The 22892-nt window shown below is 37.9% G+C and overlaps 1 pseudogene; it reads left to right on the top strand.

The window, feature by feature from the left end:
• The first annotated feature begins 1083 nt into the window (after positions 1-1083).
• Positions 1084-16309, top strand: LOC113324728 (annotated as a pseudogene).
• Positions 16310-22892: the final 6583 nt, after the last annotated feature.

Genomic DNA, 22892 nt, shown 5'->3' on the forward strand with positions numbered 1-22892 from the left:
ACAAACCCATAAGGGATGGCCGATCGGAGGGCCGAAGAGGGGGAGTCCTTTTATGGACACTTTTTTGTCAAACGAAACCTAACACAAATCAAACCTAACACAAATTTATAATTTGATAAAAAGATCTATTTTGGTGTAGTCCTTAGGAGCTGAAAAGACTAAAATACCCTTTACTTAAAAAAACGTTCCTCCTTATCCTCGTCTCTCTCTTAGTTACCCATCAGTTCCTTCGTCACGAAGTGATTACTTTGTATTACATTCTTCCTTCATCACGAACCAGTTCCAACGCGCTCCACCAACTATGCCACCTTCAATACAACCGTCGTTGTCACCAATTTTTGATAGTTACGGTGGAGAATACCTAGTGAGATTTCTTACCACTAAATATCTAGTGAGGATACCTTCACCACTGCCACTACCGGAATAACCAGCAACATCGTCACCACCATCTCCACCGTAACCTGTATCACTACCATTGAACCATAGACCTGAAGTAATTCAAGTATTTTTGATTCTTACTCACCACCATTACCACAACTAGCATAACCACCTACGCCCACAGTACAACCACCATCTCCTTCGTCATAATCACCTCCTTCGCCACCATAAGCAACACTAATACTGCCATAATTATAACCACAGCAGCAGCACCTCCGTTACTGTCACAACAACACCAAATCTACACCACCACCTCCATCAATATCGCCACAACACCACTATCACCAGAAACGCATCAGAACCTCCATCAACACTATCACCAGTACCTTCGCTGCCGCCACCTCCATTCCAACCTATAAAGAAGTTAACACGATATTCATTTCCTCTCTTAAAATCATACCAAATCTTCTTCCAAAGTATTCTAATTATTTATTCGTATTACTTAAAGTAATATCAAATCCAGCTCAAAAGTAAAACGAATCTTAGTTAAATGCTTTATCCAATTCAATCCAATCTGATCTAATTCCAATCGACTAAATTGCACGAGAGAGAGAATGAGGCTACTCTAACATGTGGTGGTGGTCATATGGGTCTTTGTAGGATTTTGAGAAAAACAGAGAATACAAAGAAATAGATAATGGTAGCATGGCGGGTGTAAATGTGAAAGAGGAAAAACGAAGAATCAAGGTTTTTACTGCTGAAATTACAAAGCTATCCTAAGGTTTTCTAAAATGAACTATCACCTTGCCACACATCATAAACTAAACATGTGTCTAGCGTTACTAAATCGTCGATAATACTGTATGACAGGTACCAACAGTTAAGCGCAACAGTTATGCTATACTGAAATTGTTGCCTGGAAGATGGAGCTGCACAGTCCGACGGTGTAGTGCCAACATGGCTGATACAACGAAAGGCTACTGAGCAAATGCAATACGACGCGATAGTGTTGCATATACTTAGTCAGAGTTATCCCATCTCAAGGAAAGAGTAAAAGATGAAATACAAAGTCATGGAATGACTTTGGCATCGTTCCAAGCATTGGCCAAAGCTTGGACAATGTATATGCAACAGTCGCATTGCAAAATGCGCCGATGGTGATTATTGCTCGCCAAAATGGATGCAAATGAAGCATGAAGTTCAAATAAGCAAGTCAAGACTCAATTGGCATGATATTTGGGTGTTGGCATCCAAATAAGCTAAGTGCATAATCGGGACGAATAAAGCACAACCATTGTTGAATACTTGGCAGAAGTACAAGTTGATAGAAGCGATAGACATCAATATCCGGAGTCAACAAATCACATGGATAGAATAACAAGATGGATATAGAAGAAAAAATGTAGATGGTTTTAGATGTTGACTAAATTGAACGGTGTTTTCCCTATCTGTCTGAAGGTCGTTGTCAAGATAAACCTATCCTAATGGACTGGGATACTGGTATGACTAATATCAACACAATTGGCATATACAAGGGAAACGGTGGTCCATATCCTAATTCTAGATAAACTCAACTGGCATATACAAGGGAACCAGCGATCAATTTTATTAAACAATTTATTTTGGTTGGTCTGATGGTCTGGTCTTAATTTTTTTTATTTTTTTCAAGTTCCTTTTCAACCTTTTTTTTTGCTTGCTAAGTAACTCAATTACTCTACTTCATTCGTAACAACTCGATGCGTGTGCCCCACCAAATCATCTAGAGAAATCTATTTTTAAAATAAAATAAAAACAGAAGGTGAAAAGGACTCAACGATATATGGCGAAACTAACATGTTATTTCTAACACCTTAGCTCTGTGCTTTTATGAATAAACTCTATGTAGATGCTTTCATCCACTCGGATTGGTTCCTCAACTCCTACAACCAAGATGCTTCCATCCACTTAGATTAGTTAGTTCCATCCTTAATAGGAATAGATTTTTAGGTTTTGGAATTTAAAGTAATGCAACTAAAAATTTTCTCCCAGACCCCCAAACTTAAATTCAACATTGTCCTCAATGTTTTAAAGATAAAATTAAAAACATGAACAAGGAGAAACTATTACCATCTGAAGCAAAAGAGTTAAGGAAAGATATTACCGTGTTGCATGAGCATGGTTTACCTCCCAAGAAGTGCTAAGTTTAACTTATTCATCCATACATAAGAAATAATTAATCACCTCGAATCATATAGCAATAGCCGAAACAATTGTGGGCCGTTTTCATCAAAAAGTGTTATCACGGACAAAGGGAAATTGCAACAAACCAAGAAAGTGAATAAACATAGCACACACTTGCCTAGTTTTATGTTTAATACAACTACATATAGTTGTGGTTCATGTTCAGGTTCTATAAAAGGGTCTAAATAAAATATTTTCATGTGCTGCACCTCCTCATAAGTAAGATCCAAATTATCGGGTTGTAGAGTCTGTAAAAACACAAATAAGAACTTATAAGCACATAAGAATAACCTGAATAATTGAGGATCCTCACAGTCAATCATAATTGACTCACACAGTTGACGACAATGAAAGTGGTGGACAATCTTAAGCAAATGTGTCGTTTCTATTTTCCTAAAATAATTAGGTCTAGTCTCATAACTTAATAACTGGCACATTCGAAGTTTATACGTTCCCAGATTGGACGAGAAACGTTTGGTGAGAAAATAAAGTCAATATGGGTATCATAGCCTATGTCAACCACATCAACCAGAGGATGGGTTTTTAATAACTGAACTTCCTTACGGAGATCATTAGGTACAGGAAAACGTGCATGAAGATAATGTGCTAAAATGGTTGAGGAACATATGTCAAGTCCCGGGTGAGGGATATTTATAAGAGTCAACGGTAAAGCACATGGAGAATGATCTTAGAGTTTTCGATGTCTCTAGAAAGACTAGTCCCAACTTCCCTAATTTCTAGGTCATCAGATTCATGAAAATGGTAAATTGGTTCTTCTAAGTTATAATCGTAAGATGTGTCCTCACTCATATTTGAACTCTCTACTAGTCTATCCTCTTTGTATAAGACTAATGTTTCTAAATCACTGGACTCTGAAATAATATTCTCGGAAGAAAATCGTTCCTCTAAACCATTATTGTCTTCAAAATCAAAATAAAATACTACATCATCTAAAGACGTTGTATTTGTAGTCAAATCCTCGCCATTCTGAATAGGTGAATAATCATTAAAATTATAGGGATTTGAACCAGAAATAACACTATCATCATAAAGTTCATTTGGAGTAACAAGTAACAAATTAGTAATCACTAACGTCAGATTCTTCATCAACACTATCCTCGTTATAATAACATGAAAATGGTTGAACCTCATAGAAACAAGTAGTGTTACCAATTCTAACCTTGTCATCTTGATTATGTAAATAACTATCTTCATTTTTAAGGGTACTATTGTTGAAAACAATATATTGGAAATTAAGATTATTTCAGACAATTCTTTTGTTCGTCTCAGTCATCAGCTTGAGGGATTCCTCTATAGAAAGTTTTATTTCGTCAATAACTAAGTTATTCATCTCAGCTATTTATGTGTCGACTCTCTAATTTCTTGAGGGACTCTTCTAAAGGATGAATAGGAACAGAAGGATCATAAAAAGGACTAGTTTTCACAGTTGAAGTCAACTCAGGCCACGACTCATGTATCTGTGTATGAACCCGAGGGGCCGAGACAGTATCGTAACTGTCGTCCTTCCCTGCAGCAGTTTATATTTAATTCAACCCTTCCTTAGGGTTTAAAAATAATAATGCCTAGTCCCAAAAATAAATAAATTACAACAATACAACAAACCCTAATAAAATTTTCCAAAAATAAAAGCTAATAATTAAAAATAATTTTTTCTTCACTCCTTTTGGATTCCTCTTTTCTTTCCTTCTTTGGTGATGCATTTCTTTTATAGCGCTTTTTTCTTTCCTCGTAGCTTCACTCCAAATCTGAAAAGAATCATAAATACCGAAGGGGTAAGAAAAAACAAAATTCTAAAAAACAAACAAATAAATAAATTTAAACCTAAAACCTAAATATAAGTCCACGTCGGCGGCGCCAAATATTGATGTGTAGTAGACAGTATTAATAATAGATTCTCAGACTCGTAACGACTCGATTTTAGACTTAATCTAATAAATATATACAAAAGATGGAATGGGATTACGAGGACTGAGACTCAGGATTCCACCAATTCTCATATTCACTGGTTCAACTATTAATTCTGGACAATTATAGATTATAAGGTAACAAATATTGACTCTTTATTTGCCAAAAGTAGATTTTATAAAGTATTAGATGTAAATCATAATGATGATCAAAAGTTCTTAGACTAAGCTAACACCATCAGACAAAATACCAAATAATCAAGAAAAATCACAATACAATCATAATGTGCAAAAGATATAAAAGAATTAATAGAAGTACCACATGCGTAAAGAATGGCTTACTCCATTGTCCCAGTGTTGGGGTTTAGCTCCACATACTCAAACACTCTCAAAAGATCGAAAACATGGATCAAATGGTTTTAAAGATGATAATATGAGAAAAGGAACAAAAGCAGATCAATTGCAACGTTAAAAGCGTTGCAGATGGACTGTTGCAATGGATGTTGAGAGAACAACCATTGCCCGTATCATTGATTTTGCGACTGACACAGGAGGTTCAATGTTTTCTCGTTCTTCAATTTTGCACCAGCAGAATACTTCATGTAACCTTCTTTCTCTGTTCTGCAACCTCCTAACCACCCCTAGTTACTCGACCATGTTTCCTTGACCTCACCAAAGGCTATATATACATCTACGAGCAAAAATATCTCGATTAATCTTTTCAATATTATCTCTTTCCTCCACCACAAGTCTCGGGAATAATTCTCTCCAAATCTTTTCTTCACGCGTCTTCTGGCGTATTTTACACTTTCCAAACTCTTCACAGGGATGTACTGATATCAAAGAGAGCGTCTTATTGTTTGTGGGTGAAACTGTTTCTGCTGGTTTTGGTAATCTGGGTGTGTGGATGAGAAACGAATCTAAACCCTAAACAATGCATTGCATGGGAGTAGTTTTGATTCGAGAGATCAATCTGTATAATCCTGGCATAAACCAAAAATGGCCGGTCCAGGCTTACTTCAGTCACAAAGTGAATGAGAAGGGTTAGTCTTAGGGAGGGAAGCGAAGAGAGTGTTGAGACCAGAATGGTTAATTCTTAAGATGTGGCTTGTTTTCTCGATTCCAATATATTTTCACATCTACAAACAAGAATAAATATCCATGGAATTAGGTTGGATGGAAAAAAGATAAAGAAACAAAATTATAGAATAATTGCAAGGAAAATTATAGAACAATAATCACATAGAAGGCATATGATAACTTATCTATGAATCCTAGTGTAAGGAGAAGAAGTTATTTTTATTTTAGCATGTGCAAGAAGGAGCTACATAAGCATCTAACTTGTGTAACTTCTAATTACACATCCATCTGTCTGGTGTAAGGATTACACATGCATATAAAATGTGTAAGGAGAAGTTACACATGAAACTGAGTTGTGTAAGGAGAAGTTACACATGCGTGTATCACAAAAACTAAATCAATACTGTGAAATCTAGAACGGTGCATAAATCTTCTACTATTTCATTACTTATGAAATTTAGAACTATACGATAACAATATGAAAGACACGTGGATCATGTTTGAATCTCTTAACATTATATGCAACATCTAGAAAATGTGTCTCGCTATCGTCAGATTGGGGGGCTATATTAAGAGAAATTGCTGGAACATAGGAAACAAAATAGGAAAGTGAATTATATCAAAATATAAGTATTACCCAAGGTAGATAATTGCAGCACAACATTCCCAGCAACAAATTTTTTAGAGCAGACCATGCGGCGTCAGTAAGATAAGATAGCAAAAACCATGAAACAATGGCTCTCAGCTCAACATACCGGTGCTTGGAAGATACTTTACACATTTGCAGGAGCTAATATCGCCAGCCCCTGTCTCATCAGATTCGCTATGTTTCAGCAAATTGGCTGAGAAACAGATGTAAGCCCAGCAACATTATAAAACAAAAAAAAAACACATTTCTAAAGCCAAGAGCCTCAGACAGTAGCAAACTTTTAATAATTGAGCATTTTTAACATGCTAAACTAAATAGAATTGCATAGTTGCTCATACAATACTAAATAATTGAAAATCTTATAACTCAAAACAAAAAAAGTGCATCTTCAGTTTCCTCCAAGACAGTAAGCCCTCATCTGGAACTTCAAAAATAAATCAACATGTCCCGAGAAATTCTCTAATCATTGTACAAGAAAATAATTTTTGTATCCTATTTAATTCAATTGGCATGTTATCTATAAGTTACACATCTAATAACCATGTGTAACCAGTAGATACACATCCATTTAACTTGTGTACCTAAAAGTTGCACATCTAATTAGCATCCAAAAAAGGTCAGATAACTTACAACAATAGCATTTCTTTTCCTAATCCCTTTTACAAATAGACATTTATCCTGATTAAAAGGTTTGTCCTACCAAAGTTAGCAATGAAAAGTATAGAATTACACCTGAAAAGTAGACACTGTGCATTTTAATCAAAAAGAAACTTGAATACCTAAGATTGAACACTAGGGGAGGAACTTACCTTAGCCTTTATGGATCCATGCTTTCACTTTTCGCTATGCGCACTAGCTCAGCAACCATCACCGTTGTGATAATTAGAGCGCAAATTAGTTCTAAGAGATACAATGATAAAAAATATTAAATTAATTCTATTTCGTATTCAGATAACTTCCTGTTCAATCTTATATATGCAACTAATAAGAAAGTTTTAGACATGGGGTTAACCGGTTACAAAGTCAGATCCACGAATGTGCGTTAGCTCAAGGAATGCAATATAGTAATACCAAAGTAAAACATCCATCATTAGGCTGCTATTACATCTACCAATCTAGAAGAAAATTCACTAACTAAACACTCATAAAACAAGCATGTATAATCAGCTAGTACACATAAAAACGCATGTGTAATTTGGAGTTACACATGCATATGAAATGTGTAATTCGAAGTTACACATGCAAATATGCATGTGTAATCAACAGTTACACATGTCATATCAGGGTATTTTGTATTCATTCTCATATTAAACTAACCATCAAAGTTACACTTTATGACGAATAGTTGGTCTGATTTGTTCCCTTCAGCATACCCATTGAACGCTTTGAAAGCAAACGAAAGCATGGTCTACACCATGACCCAAACCACTAGCTGCATAATAACAACTTGAAATGAGGTAAGAACACTGATGACAATACAAATACTGAGATGCAATAGAGTGAGAGCATTATAACAACACTGAAATAAGAGGATCTATTTACTGTTATCAAACTCAAGCTTAAAATATAAATAGACCTATATTAAATGGACCCCTAAATAGAGATCATCATAGTGAGAAATTCAATCACATTGAAATATGTATATAAACTTAAGAACAATAAACTCAAACCATATAGTTTATACAATCTATATATAATACAGTCAAACCCCAGTTTAAATAAATGAATTTCGGGTACATGAACTTTGAGAAATCATTAGTTACACATCTAATTCACATGTGTAAGCCAAAGTTACACAACCATATAGTGCTCTATTATGACCTTAACTGGGAAGTTGCAAAGGGATAGAAACAACAGTATTGCTAGATCTTATTACAGCTCTCGAAGTTTAAAAAAAAAATTCGATAGACCCTAAAATAGGTCACTTAATATACAAAAGATGCATCCAACCACATTAAACAACAATATTGTGAGACCCTGTTAACAACTCTTAAAGTTTATAAACAACAGAACTGGGATACAGCCAAATTAAACATCAATAAGAGACTATTTAGGTCATAAATTGGAGTTGTTTAGCTTGATGATGAGTGCCAAATAATGTATATATTTATCCCTTTTTGTTGGCAATTTAACTCATCTTTTATGCATTAATTCTACATTTTATCCCATATTCTGTATTTTCATTGTTTTCAAGAATAAATATTTTTCTTACTTAATTTTGCATTTTTTAGGTAGTAAATAAAGATTGGATGAGTCGCGGAGCGAAAAGAGCAGAAAAGCAGTGAAAAGCCGGGAGAAATCACGTAAGGAAGCCGCAAAGAATGGAGCGCACGTCCAAAAAGCTGGAAATGGGCTCAAGAAGAAGAAAGTTGTTCTTAAAGAAGAAGTGGGCTCAAGGTTTTCCAAGCCCAAACTCATTTCCCAAACCCAAATCCATACCCGCTTGCGTCTTCATCCGTCAGATCAGTTCTCAGAAGCATCCGACGGTCGCTCCCTTGCTGTACATCGAAGTTTGATATCTCCGCCTAACACTACAACACCTAACTCCATCTGGCGTCGTTGATTTTGTTGTATTATATAATCCAGCGGTCGCTACAAGCTTCACTCCATCTCGCTGTCAGATTGTTCTGCCATCTTCCCATCCCACGGTTCAGCGTCGCAGATCATCAAACTCGATACGCCCGCCTAACACCCAAATATCGAACACCCTATACCCTGCCAAACGCACCTTTCTTCTTTCTTCTCCATCTCTTCTTCCTTCAGAACCCGTATCACCACCATGTCCGTCTCCATCACCACTACCTTCCCCCAAATCACTCCACTATCTTCTCCCCAAATCACTCTACCTATACCCATCATCACTATCACGTTTTACATCAACTAATATCCTCAATTTCTCATCTCTGCTGACTGAAACCCTAGGTGAGAAATTGGGGATATAAGTGATGATTAAAGCATCAATTGGAGCATGGGAGGAACGAGAAGAAGCAGGAGAAGAGTGGGTCGACGAGATGGAGCGAGTATCTCATCAACAGTAGGTAAATCAATTTCACCAAACCCTAGTTCTACTGATTTTGGGGAAAAATTGGGGAAAACCAAAAAATGTATATTGGGTATAAATGGGTGTTGTGTGAAGTGTGTAGAGGACACGGTATACCTCTCTGGACTAGCCAGTAGAGAATTTGCTACAAATTGTTATGAACTTCAAATTTCAGTGTTTCAGTTGAGAGTTGCAAGTTGCTTATGTGTTGAGTTATCTGATATGTTGCTAGTTATGTATGAATTATCTATGTTAGTGTATGTATGTTGCCACTACATGGTTAGCATGAGCTAATCAACTTCAGGCCAAGGCTCAGTGAAGCCTTGTGCACTGTCAAGTGTAATTGAGCTAGGATAGTTACTTCCTGTTGCTATGTTTTGATTGTGTAAATGAGAGAGGCCAATGCTCATAGAGCCTGTGATTGGCTGTACTGTCAAAAGACAGCCAATGCTAGGGGTAGACTAGTGAGCAAGTTGGTGTTCTTCCATTTCTAGTTGTATGCTTAGGAATGAACATAACCTAGACCATGTCACTTGATTAGGACACAAGGTGGATCATATGCTTTGGCTTACCCACCACTTCTCTTTCAGTCAATTATAATTTCAGTCCTGTGTGTTTGCAATTCAGTTACTTTTCTTGCTTTTTATTTTCTTGCACCTTGTAGCTTTTGTGCACTGAAGTCAGTGCAATCCTCACCCTGCCCTTGGCTGCCAAGCCTTGGTTATTTGCTGCTTTTCTTGGCTGTTTCTTTGCTGCTTTACCTTCCAAGCCTTGGTTATTGTCTGTTTTTCTTTACTTAGCTTGGTTCTTTGCTGATTTCCCTTAGCTCACTGCCATAGTGCATTGTCACATTGTTAGCCTAGGAAAACTTCTTATATGCTCCTCTCCCTGTGGACAAACCCCTACTCACCCTTTTATTACAAACTTGACCTTGTATACTTGCAAGTGTTTGTGTGCATCTAATCATCACACCAAGTTTTTGGCGCCGCTGCCGGGGAGCTGGCTGCCATATTTTTGAAGTTTTCATAGCTGTTGTGGCCTTGTTGTGCTTGCATAGTTGTGTGTGTTCATTGCTATCTTGTTCACTTGCTAACTGCTGCTGGAGCTGTGCATTATTTGTTGTTGCTGCCAAGCCTGCTGCAAAGCCTGCTGCTGTGTGCTGCTGCTGTTGTTTGCTGTGTTGCTGCTGTGGTGCTGGTGCCTTCTCTGCCAAGCTGTGCTGTGCTGTTGCTGCCAAGCCAAAGTCTGCTGCTGCTGTTGTGTTGCTGCTGCTGGTGAACCAAAGCAACTGCTGCTGCCAAGTGAAGCTGCTGGGCTGCCAACTGAAGTGAAGCTGCTGGGCTCTGCCCTCTTCTAGTGGGCTTGTACTTTTCTGAATTGGGCTTCACCAAGTGCTGCTGGGCTCTGCCTCCTTTTGTTGCTGGGCTCGTGGTCTTCTGTGAGCTGGGCTTCGTTGCTGCTTCTGCTGGGCTCTGCTCCACCTGTTGCTGCTGGGCTTGGACGTGAGCTTAGGACGATCCTAAAGCCCAACTGGGCTGTGCAACTAAAAGGGGACTAAAAGCCTATTTTTGGGCTTCCCTCCAAAAACAAGTAAGCCTAACCCATGAGTTAACCCACTTGGGCCTCATTTAAATTCAAATTGGGCTTGTAATAATTAATTTAATTATTTATTTGGGATTGTAATAATTTTTATTTTCTTTTTCTTTTTTTTATTTGGGACTGTAATTATTTTTTTTGTTTTTTTTTTTTTTCTTTTATTTTTCTTTTTTCTTTTATGGGTTTGTTTTAATTATTATTATTGTTTTTTATTTTCTTTTATGAGTTGTGATAATTTATGCTAGGTTTAGTTCAAAATTTTTTTTCCAAAGCCCAAATTTTTAAACCAAAAACAAAACCCCTTCTTTAAACCAAAACCCATTCAAAACCAAATCTTCATAACCCTTGTGGGCCAAATTGTTTCCGATTGCTCTGTCTGACCAACATGTTAGTTAAGGTACCTACTAGGACATGATTGTGACCTACAGAGACCAGACAAACAGACTTGTTAGAATTAACCCAGACGAACCTATCGAAATTCTAAGTTCTGAGGGAGACAGTCCAGATCAACCAGAAACAATGGGAGAACCCCGTACCCTCAAGGATTATATGTACCCAACTAGAGCCAGTCAACCTTCTTGTATTGTGCCGAGGCTAATGGCCATTATGAGCTGAAATCAAGCACAATACAGATGCTTCCTATTTTTAGAGGTGTTGAGAATGAAAACCCGTACCACCACGTGAGAGAATTCGAGGAAATTTGTGGAACTCTGCGTTTCACTCAAATGACCGACGAAACCCTGAAGTTAAGGCTTTTTCCTTTCTCCCTGAAAGATAAGGCAAAGGCCTGGCTCTATGCTTTACAGCCTCAATCCATCATGACATGGGATGACCTCATAAAGGAGTTTTTCAAAAAGTTTTTCCCGAACCACAAGACTGCGACAATTCGTCAAAGTCTGAATAGCTTTGTGCAATTAGAAGGTGAGACCTTAGCTAGATACCTGGAGAGATTCAATGAATTATTGCTCCAATGTCCCCATCATGGTTTTGAAAAATGGAGACTTGTGCAAATTTTGTATGAAGGTCTAGATGTGTCCACCCGAACAACGGTTGAGTCGATGTGTAATGGTCTATTCGTAGATAAAACTGCTGACGCGTCTTGGGACTTCTTGATTGAAGTAGCTGAAAAGACGCAACAGTGGGAATCCATCCGTGAAACCAGAAAGACTACATCCGAAGCAAAGGCTTTTAGGATTGAAGCGGATTTTGAGGGTAGAGCAAACATGGCATCAATAGTTAGGAGATTAGAAGAGTTAGAACTACATAAAAATTCAAAACCTTCCACCACTACTCTCCGAGAACATGTCGCTTCGTCTGTTTGTGCTGCTTGTAACGACCCCAACCATCAATTCCAAAATTGTCCAGATTTGCTTGCAGTCCAGGAGTCTAGGCTTGAACAGGCACATGCCATGTTTCAAAAACCAGAGCATAACCCTTATTCACAGACCTACAATCCAGGATGGAGAAACCACCCTAACTTTTCATGGTCAAAAGGACCCACTCAAGGAGGACCATCTCAACCCAATCAGAGCTATCAAAACAATCAGGGATATCAGAACAATCAAGGTTATCAACACCCGAGAAACCCTCAACAACAATCAAACTCTCAACAACAATCATATCCTCAACACAATACCGACAAGAGATTATCCACCCTAGAGGAAATGTTCCAGAGTTTGATGCAAAGTCAGAAAATCTAGATCAAAAGATGGATCAAATATGTGAGAGAGAAAAGGGTAAACTTCCGAGCCAACCCCAACAAAATCCAAAGAGGATATTTCAAACAGGCACAACATCCTGCACTGAAACCTCACCTGATCAAATCCATGCCATTACCACCCTCCGAAGTGGTAAAGTCATCGAGAACAACGTGGGCGAACCTAATGAATCTGATACAAATTCCACGTGTCTCCACAACCCCAGAAAACCAAAGAATCTGAGCAAGTTGGAAAATCTGACAATTCTACTGCTGTGAATGTCCCTTTGCCAACTCATCTTCCTGTTGCCCCATTTCCTCAAAGATTGATCTATCAACAGAAAAGTACCCATTACAATGAGATGTTAGATCTGTTCAAGAGAGTCAACATCAACATTCCTTTTCTTGAAGCAATCAAGCAAATCCCTGCTTATGCCAAATTCCTCAAAGACTTGTGTACTCAAAAGCGCAAGCTCAATGTGCAAAAACGTGCTTTCTTAGCTGAGCAGGTGAGTTCCATCATTCTGAACAAAACTCCACCCAAGTTTAGGGATCCAGGATGTCCAACAATTTCTTGCACTATAGGAGAACACACGGTCAATAAAGCGTTATTAGACCTAGGTGCAAGTGTTAACCTACTGCCATATTCTGTTTATGAGCAGTTAGGTCTTGGGGAGTTGAAACCAACATCTATCACTCTACAACTGGCAGACCGATCTGTCAAGATTCCTCGTGGAGTGGTCGAAGATGTTTTGATCAAGGTTGACAAATTCTATTTTCCCGTAGACTTCATTGTCTTAGACACTCAACCTGTACAAAACCCAGACTGTCACATTCCTGTCATCTTAGGACGTCCTTTCTTGGCTACGTCCAACGCGATCATCAATGTCGGAATGGAGTGTTAAAACTGTCTTTTGGTAACATGACGGTAGAATTGAATGTGTTCGATATTAGTCAACAACCTGTGAATCTTGATGATGATGATGTGCATGAAGTTAATATGATTGAAGGATTAATGCAAGATTCGTTGACTAACATTCTATCCGTCGACCCCTTTCAAGCATGTATGGAGAACTTTAACCCTGATTCCTATGATGATGCATACTGTAGTGACGTCCTATCTCTGCTCGAATCTGTACCTCAAATGGACGTCACTGAAAGGAAATATGAAGTGGAACCACCCCTACTCTCTGATTCCAAGCTTATTCCATCCATTGTTGAGCCACCCAAGCTTGAATTGAAAACATTGCCTAGTACGTTGAAGTACGCATTCCTAGGTTCTTCTGATACTTTACCTGTCATTATTTCATCATGTTTAGACACGGAACAGGAAAGTAAGCTTTTAGAAGTACTTAAGGAACACAAAGAGGCCTTAGGATGGACCATCTCAGATCTCAAAGGAATTAGTCCCACCATTTGCATGCACCACATTAACCTTGAAGAGAATGCCAAACCATCGAGGGAAATGCAAAGGAGACTTAATCCTAACATGAGAGATGTAGTCAAAGGAGAGATCCTGAAACTACTTGATGCGGGTATCATATACCCAATTCCCGATAGCAAATGGGTTAGTCCCATTCAAGTTGTGCCTAAGAAGTCAGGCATTACTGTTGTTCAGAACGACAAGAATGAATTAGTCCCTACTCGTACAACCACAGGATGGCGAGTATGCATCGACTACAGGAAGTTGAACACAGTAACAAGGAAGGATCACTTCCCGCTCCCTTTCATTGACCAAATGCTAGAACGTGTGTCTGGACACAGTCACTACTGTTTTCTAGATGGCTTTTCCGGTTATAACCAAATTCACATTGCTCCGGAAGATCAGGAAAAAACTACATTCACGTGTCCATTTGGGACGTTTGCTTATAGACGTATGCCCTTCGGGTTGTGTAATGCACCTGCTACTTTTCAGCGTTGCATGATGAGCATTTTTTCTGACATGATAGATAGTTTTCTCGAGATCTTTATGGATGATTTCTCTGTTTTTGGTTCCTCGTTTGACGAATGTTTGAAGCATCTTGCCCTCGTGATATCCAGATGTAAAGAAAAGAACCTTGTTCTAAATTGGGAAAAATGCCATTTTATGGTGAATTCAGGAATAGTTCTAGGACACATCATCTCAGAGAAAGGAATTGAAGTGGATAAAGCTAAAGTTGACCTCATTCAACATCTACCACAACCTTGCTCTGTGAAGGAGATCAGATCATTTCTAGGTCATGCTGGTTTTTACCGGCGATTCATCAAAGATTTCAGCAAAATCTCCAGACCTCTGTGCAGTCTTCTCTCCAAAGATGTTGCCTTCAATTTCGATGCTGTTGAAGGCATGGGAGGAATTAAAAACCCTTCTCACCACCGCTCCTATAGTCCGACCACCCGATTGGAAGCTTCCGTTCGAACTTATGTGTGATGCCTCTGATTATGCTGTTGGTGCTGTTTTAGGACAGCGAGTTGATAGACTACCATATGTGATATACTATGCTAGCAAAACCCTTAATGATGCCCAACTCAATTATTCAACTACCGAGAAGGAATTGCTTGCCGTCGTTTTCGCATTAGACAAGTTTAGATCTTATCTGATAGGGTCTAAGATCATCATATACACAGACCATGCGGCTTTGAAGTATCTTCTTTCCAAGAAGGATGCTAAAGCTCGCCTTATTCGATGGATACTCTTATTACAGGAATTCGATCTCGAAATCCGTGATAAGAAAGGTTGTGAGAATGTGGTTGCTGATCATTTGTCTAGATTAACTTTAGAGTCTATTGATGAATGTGAGCTGATTAGAGAATCATTCCCAGATGAACAGCTGATGTCTATCTCAGACCTTCCTTGGTTTGCTGATATTGTTAACTACCTCGCTACAGGTAGGATGCCCTCACGTTGGTCGAGACAAGACCGCTCTAAATTCCTGGCTGAAGTCAAACATTTCCTTTGGGATGACCCATATTTGTTTAAGTACTGTCCAGACCAAATCATTAGGAGATGTGTCCCCAACACTGAACAGAAAGATGTGATATCTTTCTGTCATGACCAAGCATGTGGAGGCCATTTCAGTGCCAAGAAAACCGCTGCAAAGATCTTGCAGTGTGGATTCTATTGGCCATCATTGTTCAAGGATTGCCATGATTATTGTGTTGCTTGTGAACGCTGTCAAAAGCTAGGAAGCATTTCGAGGAGAAACATGATGCCATTGAACCCCATTTTGATTGTGGAGATTTTTGATGTTTGGGGGATAGACTTCATGGGTCCATTTCCCATGTCTGACAGCAAGTTGTACATCCTAGTCGCAGTTGATTACGTTTCTAAGTGGGTAGAAGCCATAGCAACCAGAACAAATGACCACAAGGTGGTACTTTCATTTCTAAAGGAGAACATATTTGCACGTTTTGGTACCCCTAGAGCTATCATCAGTGACGGCGGTTCACATTTTCGTAACAAGTACTTTGAGTCTTTAGTACGCAAGTATGGCATAACTCACAAGGTTGCTACTCCGTACCACCCTCAGACTAGTGGACAAGTGGAAGTGTCTAATAGGGAAATTAAGCACATTCTGGAGAAGACGGTCAACCCGTCCAGGAAAGATTGGTCATTGAGATTGAATGATGCTTTGTGGGCCTATAGAACAGCTTATAAGACACCAATTGGCATGTCCCCCTATCGTCTAGTGTATGGAAAGCCGTGCCATCTACCTGTGGAATTAGAACATCGTGCCTACTGGGCAATCAAAGAGCTGAACTTCTCTGGACGAAGCTGGAATTCAACGGAAACTTCAACTCAACGAGTTGGAAGAATTGAGAAATGAGGCTTATGACAGTGCCAAGCTGTACAAGCAAAGATGAAGATGTTTCATGACAAGCGTATTCTGCGCAAATCCTTCACTCCTGGTCAGAAAGTCTTGCTGTATGACTCCCGATTACATCTTTTTCCAGGAAAACTGCGTTCCAGATGGAAGGGTCCGTACCTAGTACGCACAGTTTTTCCTCATGGAGCTGTAGAGCTGGAGGATGTCTCCAACAAGAACGTTTTCAAAGTCAACGGGCAGAGATTAAAGCCATTCCTTGAGCCATTTCCACCACGACATTGAAACAACCAACCTGGAGGACCCAGTCTATGTGGACTAAACTGGTCCACTCTTTCCCTAAATAACCAAAAAGTTTTCCAAATCTTTCCCTAAAAACCAAAATTTTTCGTTTTCCCATCAAAACCAAATGTCTTCCCAACAAAACCAAATTTTTTCCAAAAAGTCCAATCCCATTAAAAACCAAATTTTCTTGTAGATAATGTGTTAGTTAAATTTCCTTTTGTGTATATTTTGTGCTCATCCATTGTGACTGCTAATATGATGGATTTTTGCCTTGAATAACGGAGTTTTAATCGAGCTGCCCGTACAATCGGGTATTCTCTCTCCTTTTACTCTACTCAGCATGTTCCTCTTCATATATTGTTTTATAATTCTTTCCATATTTTGAAACATTGAGGACAATGTTTAGTTTAGGTTTGGGGGTATAGAGTAGATACCATGATAATTTGCCATAATTGAAAACGAACTCCTTCTTTTTTTGAAAAAATTGAAAAATTCCAAAAAAAAAAAATTCAAAAAAAAAAAAAAAAATTAAAAAAAAATGAAAAATCATAAAAATGGAGCTCATTTACCTTGAAATGTTGACTCTTGTGCAAATATGTATTTTTATTAGGAGTCTTAGTCTAGATATTTAGGCACCCTGATTCTAGCACAATTCACATAGTGATAAGAAATTTGCACGCGCACGATCTACCAATACATGTATGGCCTCGATCTTCAAGGTGTTTGATAGGAAGTTACGATTGCCAATCACTTTAGAATACTGAACGAAACTTGACTAGCTTGTTCTTTGGTTGGTTGGGATAGAAGGTGGAGGTTACATTAAGAAAGACAACCATCGAATTTAACTGGGTGCATCAAAAAGGGCTACCTCTTGCAAAGTGTCATGTAATCTTTTGTTTCCTTTTGTATATGTATCAAAAGTGTTTCCTTGTTCAAAAAAAAAAAAAAAAAAAAAAAAACGATGTAAATTCAGAAAAAAAAAAAAAAAATACAAAAAAAAAAAAATCAAGTATTTATCAATTCCATCATCTCTTGTTCCAAAAAAAAAGAGAATAGTCAATGTAAATAAGAGTCATGTAAAGATCTTTGTTGTTTTTTGTAATAAGCAAGGAGGGTGTATGCCATTGATGTACAACGCGAGTAATTGTGAAATACCTCCAACTCATTCACAATTCTCGTAAAGTCCGGACAGCTAGCTAGATTTCGACCTCAGTTCTTAGCCTGAGAAACTATCTCTTGGTGATTAGTAGTCATGACTTCAGATCTTTCTTTACACATGTGTAGATACACTTTACACTCTTATCACATGTCTTTTTTTGTTATCAGTGCTAGGATTGTGCCTTCGATAGCTAGATTGACATCTCCATTTTGCTGTGAGCTTAACTGTTTTGCACATGTCACATTTGATGGAATCTGAGCTTATATTTTGACCTAGAACTTTGTAGGTACGTTCTAAGCAAACCTTCACGAGACTTCAACTCGTCCACTAGGGACACTTAGTGGTTTAAAAGGCTTAGTGCATACGCTAAATGCATTCGAGAGACCAGCGACAGTGGTATAGTTAGGATTTCCTTAGTTTTGTTTTACTTGAGGACAAGTAAAATTCAGGTTTGGGGGTATTTGATGAGTGCCAAATATTGTATATATTTATCCCTTTTTGTTGGCATTTAACTCATCTTTTTGCATTAATTCTACATTTTATCCCATATTCTGTATTTTCATTGTTTTCAAGAATAAATATTTTTCTTACTTAATTTTGCATTTTTAGGTAATAAATAAAGTTGGATGAGTTGCGGAGCAAAAGAGCAGAAAAGTAGTGAAAAGCCGGGAGAAATTACGCAAGGAAGCCGCAAAGAATGGAGCGCACGTCCAAAAAGCTGGAAATGGGCTCAAGAAGAAGAAAGTTGTTCTTAAAGAAGAAGTGGGCTCAAGGTTTTCCAAGCCCAAACTCATTTAACCCAAGCCTAAATCCATACCCGCTTGCGTCTTCAGCCGTCAGATCAGTTCTCAGAAGCATCCGACGGTCGCTCCCTTGCTGTGCATCGAAGTTTGATATCTCCGCCTAACACTACAACACCTAACTCCATCTGGCGTCGTTGATTTTGTTGTATTATATAATCCAGCGGTCGCTACAAGCTTCACTTCATCTCACCGTCCGATTGATCTTTCATCTCCCTATCCCACGGCTCAGCGTCGCAGATCATCAAACTCGATACACCGCCTACACCCAAGTGCGAACACCCTAGACCTCCAAACGCACCTTCTTCTTCTCTCCATCTCCTCCTCCCCCCCTCAGAACCTACACACCACCATGTCCGTCTCCATCACCACCACCTCCCCCAAATCACTCCACTATTTTCTCCCCAATCTACTCTACCTAAGCCCATCATCACCATCACGTACCATCTCTTTAGCATCACTAATTTCTCCAATTTCTCATCTCTGCTCACTGAAACCCTAGGTGAGAAATTGGGGATATAAGTGATGATTAAAGCAACAATTGGAGCATGAGAGGAACGAGAAGAAGCAGGAGAAGAGTGGGTCGACGAGATGGAGCGAGTATCTCATCAACAGTAGGTAAATCAATTTCACCAAACCCTAGTTCTACTGATTTTGGGGGAAAATTGGGGGAAAACCCTAAATGTATATTGGGTATAAATGGTGTTGTGTGAGTGTGTGAGGACACTGTATATCTCTCTGGACTAGCCAGTAGAGAATTTGCTACAAATTTTATGAACTTCAATTTCAGTGTTTCAGTTGAGTTGAATTGCTTATGTTTTAGTTATCTGATATGTTGCTAGTTATGTATGAATTATCTGTATGTGTATGTTGCCATACATGGTTAGCATGAGCTAATCAACTCAGGCCAAGGCTCAGTGAAGCCTTGTGCACTGTCAAGTGTAATGAGCTAGGATAGTTACTTCCTGTTGCTATGTTTTGATTGTGTAAATGAGAGAGGCCAATGCTCATAGAGCCTGTGATTGGCTGTACTGTCAAAAGACAGCCAATGCTAGGGGTAGACTAGTGAGCAAGTTGGTGTTCTTCCATTTCTAGTTGTATGCTTAGGAATGAACATAACCTAGACCATGTCACTTGATTAGGACACAAGGTGGATCATATGCTTTGGCTTACCCACCACTTCTCTTTCAGTCAATTATAATTTCAGTCCCGTGTGTTTGCAATTCAGTTACTTTTCTTGCTTTTTATTTTCTTGCACCTTGTAGCTTTTGTGCACTGAAGTCAGTGCATAATCCTCACCCTGCCCTTGGCTGCCAAGCCTTGGTTATTTGCTGCTTTTCTTGGCTGTTTCTTTGCTGCTTTACCTTCCAAGCCTTGGTTATTGTCTGTTTTTCTTTACTTAGCTTGGTTCTTTGCTGATTTGCCCTTAGCTCACTGCCATAGTGCATTGTCACTATTGTTAGCCTAGGAAAACTTCTTATATGCTCCTCTCCCTGTGGACAAACCCCTACTCACCCTTTTATTACAAAACTTGACCTTGTATACTTGCAAGTGTTTTGTGTGCATCTAATCATCACACCACTTGATCAAAATATAATTGATAAAGGAGAAGAAGAAGAATCTTTATAAGACTTTGTGGCCAACTTCGTAACCAATAGCTTAGATTATATGAGCAGAAAGTTCGGGTTTCTTGGCATAAAAACGGTTGCAGTAAGGCAGATACCATCTCCATCAGTACACTCTCTACTCAATGCTTTGCTACTTCCTTCACCATTGTTTCTCAATTTCTTCTTCAACTTAGGGTTTCTCCTTTCTTTATCTCTCAGAAAAAAAGGATCATAATGGATGTTCTAACCAACAACATAATTACCATTATAATGGATTATCTGTTGAGGATATAAATTGAAGTTTTAAATTAGATAAATATAGGTTATATCTTATAATCAAATTGCATTTGTTGTTTTATTTCAAACAGCGAGAATAAATTCTAAACCAATTGATCATGAACATGTATGAGTTCATATCAGATCGAAATCAAATATAAGTAAATATTCAAATCGATTCAGAGGGTAATAAGGATTAAGATGCTCTAATCACGAATCACAAGTTTAATTGTCGATCGGGATTACAAATTAAGAGACAAATGAATTTTAAGCAGTAATCCCTAGAAAATTTGACGACAAGTATTTTTCAAGTTTTTTAACTCAACATGAAGATTAGGATAAGATGATGACGAATTTATACTATGATCATGAATTAATCAAGAAATTTCAGTTGAAAATCAAAGTTAATTAGATTTTCAAGAGACGTAAGAATCAGTTTATTCTGAGTTTTATTTCAGAATCACATGCAATTGGTTTAAATATGATTAGAAGGGAGAAATTTATTTTTCTCAACTTTTTGTTGTTGAATCTTTAGATCTACTTGTTGATGACAATTTTCATCGTCTATGCATCTCAATTTCGACTTACTCAGAAACGAATAAAGATCCAAAAACATCGTCAGTAGATACATAAGTAGAGATCAAAGAATCTTCCTCTTCATAGTATAAAGAATTAATAAAACCCTAGAAAATGAATCTAATGAGAGCAGCTCTGATTTTCGTTCTGGTTTTAGATGGAGAAAGAAAATGAAATATAAATGAATCTGGAAGTGAAAACCTATAGCCCATTTCATTAGGTATATATAGTAAATGGAATTCTTGGTATAATAATTTTCCCACACCAAAAATTTTATAACCAAGCCCTGAATTCTAAAGTTTTGGGCCTAGAAATATGATGGTATTTTTACAGTAGTTGTAGAAGTGATAAGTAATATGGTTCGTTAAGACTTATGAAAGTAGATTTTTAGACTTAATTTTTAAAGCAAAAGAAAATAAAGAAAATAAAAGTTGATGTGTTGTGAAATTATGGAGAGACCGGGGCTAAGATTCCACTATTCATCAATTCCAAAGTGATACTAATTATAATCATGCAATTTAACACATTCAATTTGATTTTAAGTTATTACAAAAGTAGATTTTTTAGAAACAACAACTGTTAATCCAAAGCATGAGACATCAAAATCCTAGGCTAAGCATGTTCCATAAATAGAAAACACAATGGTTTAACAAAAATCATCAACTCTATTCTCAATCTAGGAAATTAATCATAAAAAAAGTATTTCACAAATTAAATAATTAGAAAATACCCCTTTTCGTTGACGAAATAGTTTCCTCCATCGCCCTGGAGATTGGGTTTAGCTTCCTATGTTGGAAACACGCTCAAAATGGGTTTTCATTGCTCAAAAAAGGTGTTTGCAAGAGGATAAGGTATAAAGAAGTGTGTTTGTAACAGATATAATCGTTACAGAACACACTGTTACAAGAAACACTAACAGACTGTTGCGAATTGAAATAATTGTTACAGAAATTGTTACAAAGATATTGAGTTTGCAAGTAAAGGTAACGGTTTCTGCGACTACTTATATTTGTTGTTCTGTGTTCTTTTCTTTTGCGACTGTCCGGCTAAGTCGTCTGCAAGTAACCCCCTGCTTCAGTCAAACTTGATGGTTCAGCCAATTCTTATCAAAATTAATAAGCATACCACGTCTGTGAAGCCGAGTCAAGTCTTCCCAATCAATTGCAGTCGTTGAGTCTCAGTGAATTGCGTAAAAACTCCAATCCCAATTCTGCCAACTTCACACACCATTTTCCCGCAAAAAACATTTAAACCGTGGGGGAAAAAGGTTGCCCCTATCCAGAGTAGGTGTGTGAATAGTAGGTTCCTTGAGGGGTGCCTTTGAGGTTCCTCTTATCCAAACTGTGGGTGGAAATAAAAATTCTTCCGGGTTCTTTAGACAACTTTTCGAGCCGATTTTTCCAAAAATGTTTATTTTCCAAAAATACCTTCAGACATAAAACACCATAATAAGTATAAAATCGAGTACCAACAATACAGAAATTGAGGACAACTTAGACACAAAAATGTGTTTATCAAATACCCCCAAACTTATTATTTGCTAGTCCTCGAGCAAATATGATCTAGAAAATAAAATCTTAACTCACTAGGTGGCCCTAGTGACTGAGATATAGTCTCAGGAGGATTTACCAGAGTTGTACCCACAAAACCTTACTTCAGACCCTAGCTATCTACACAGAACCTTGGAAGACACTAAAGAATCTCCTTGATTGGTTTGACTACAGGAGGAAGTACCATGATGCGAAACTCCAATTATTGTACACGAGTCTGCACTCAAACATACTAAAATTCATATATAAATG

This window comes from Papaver somniferum, chromosome 11 (assembly GCF_003573695.1).
Source record: "Papaver somniferum cultivar HN1 chromosome 11, ASM357369v1, whole genome shotgun sequence".
Lineage (NCBI taxonomy): Eukaryota > Viridiplantae > Streptophyta > Magnoliopsida > Ranunculales > Papaveraceae > Papaver > Papaver somniferum.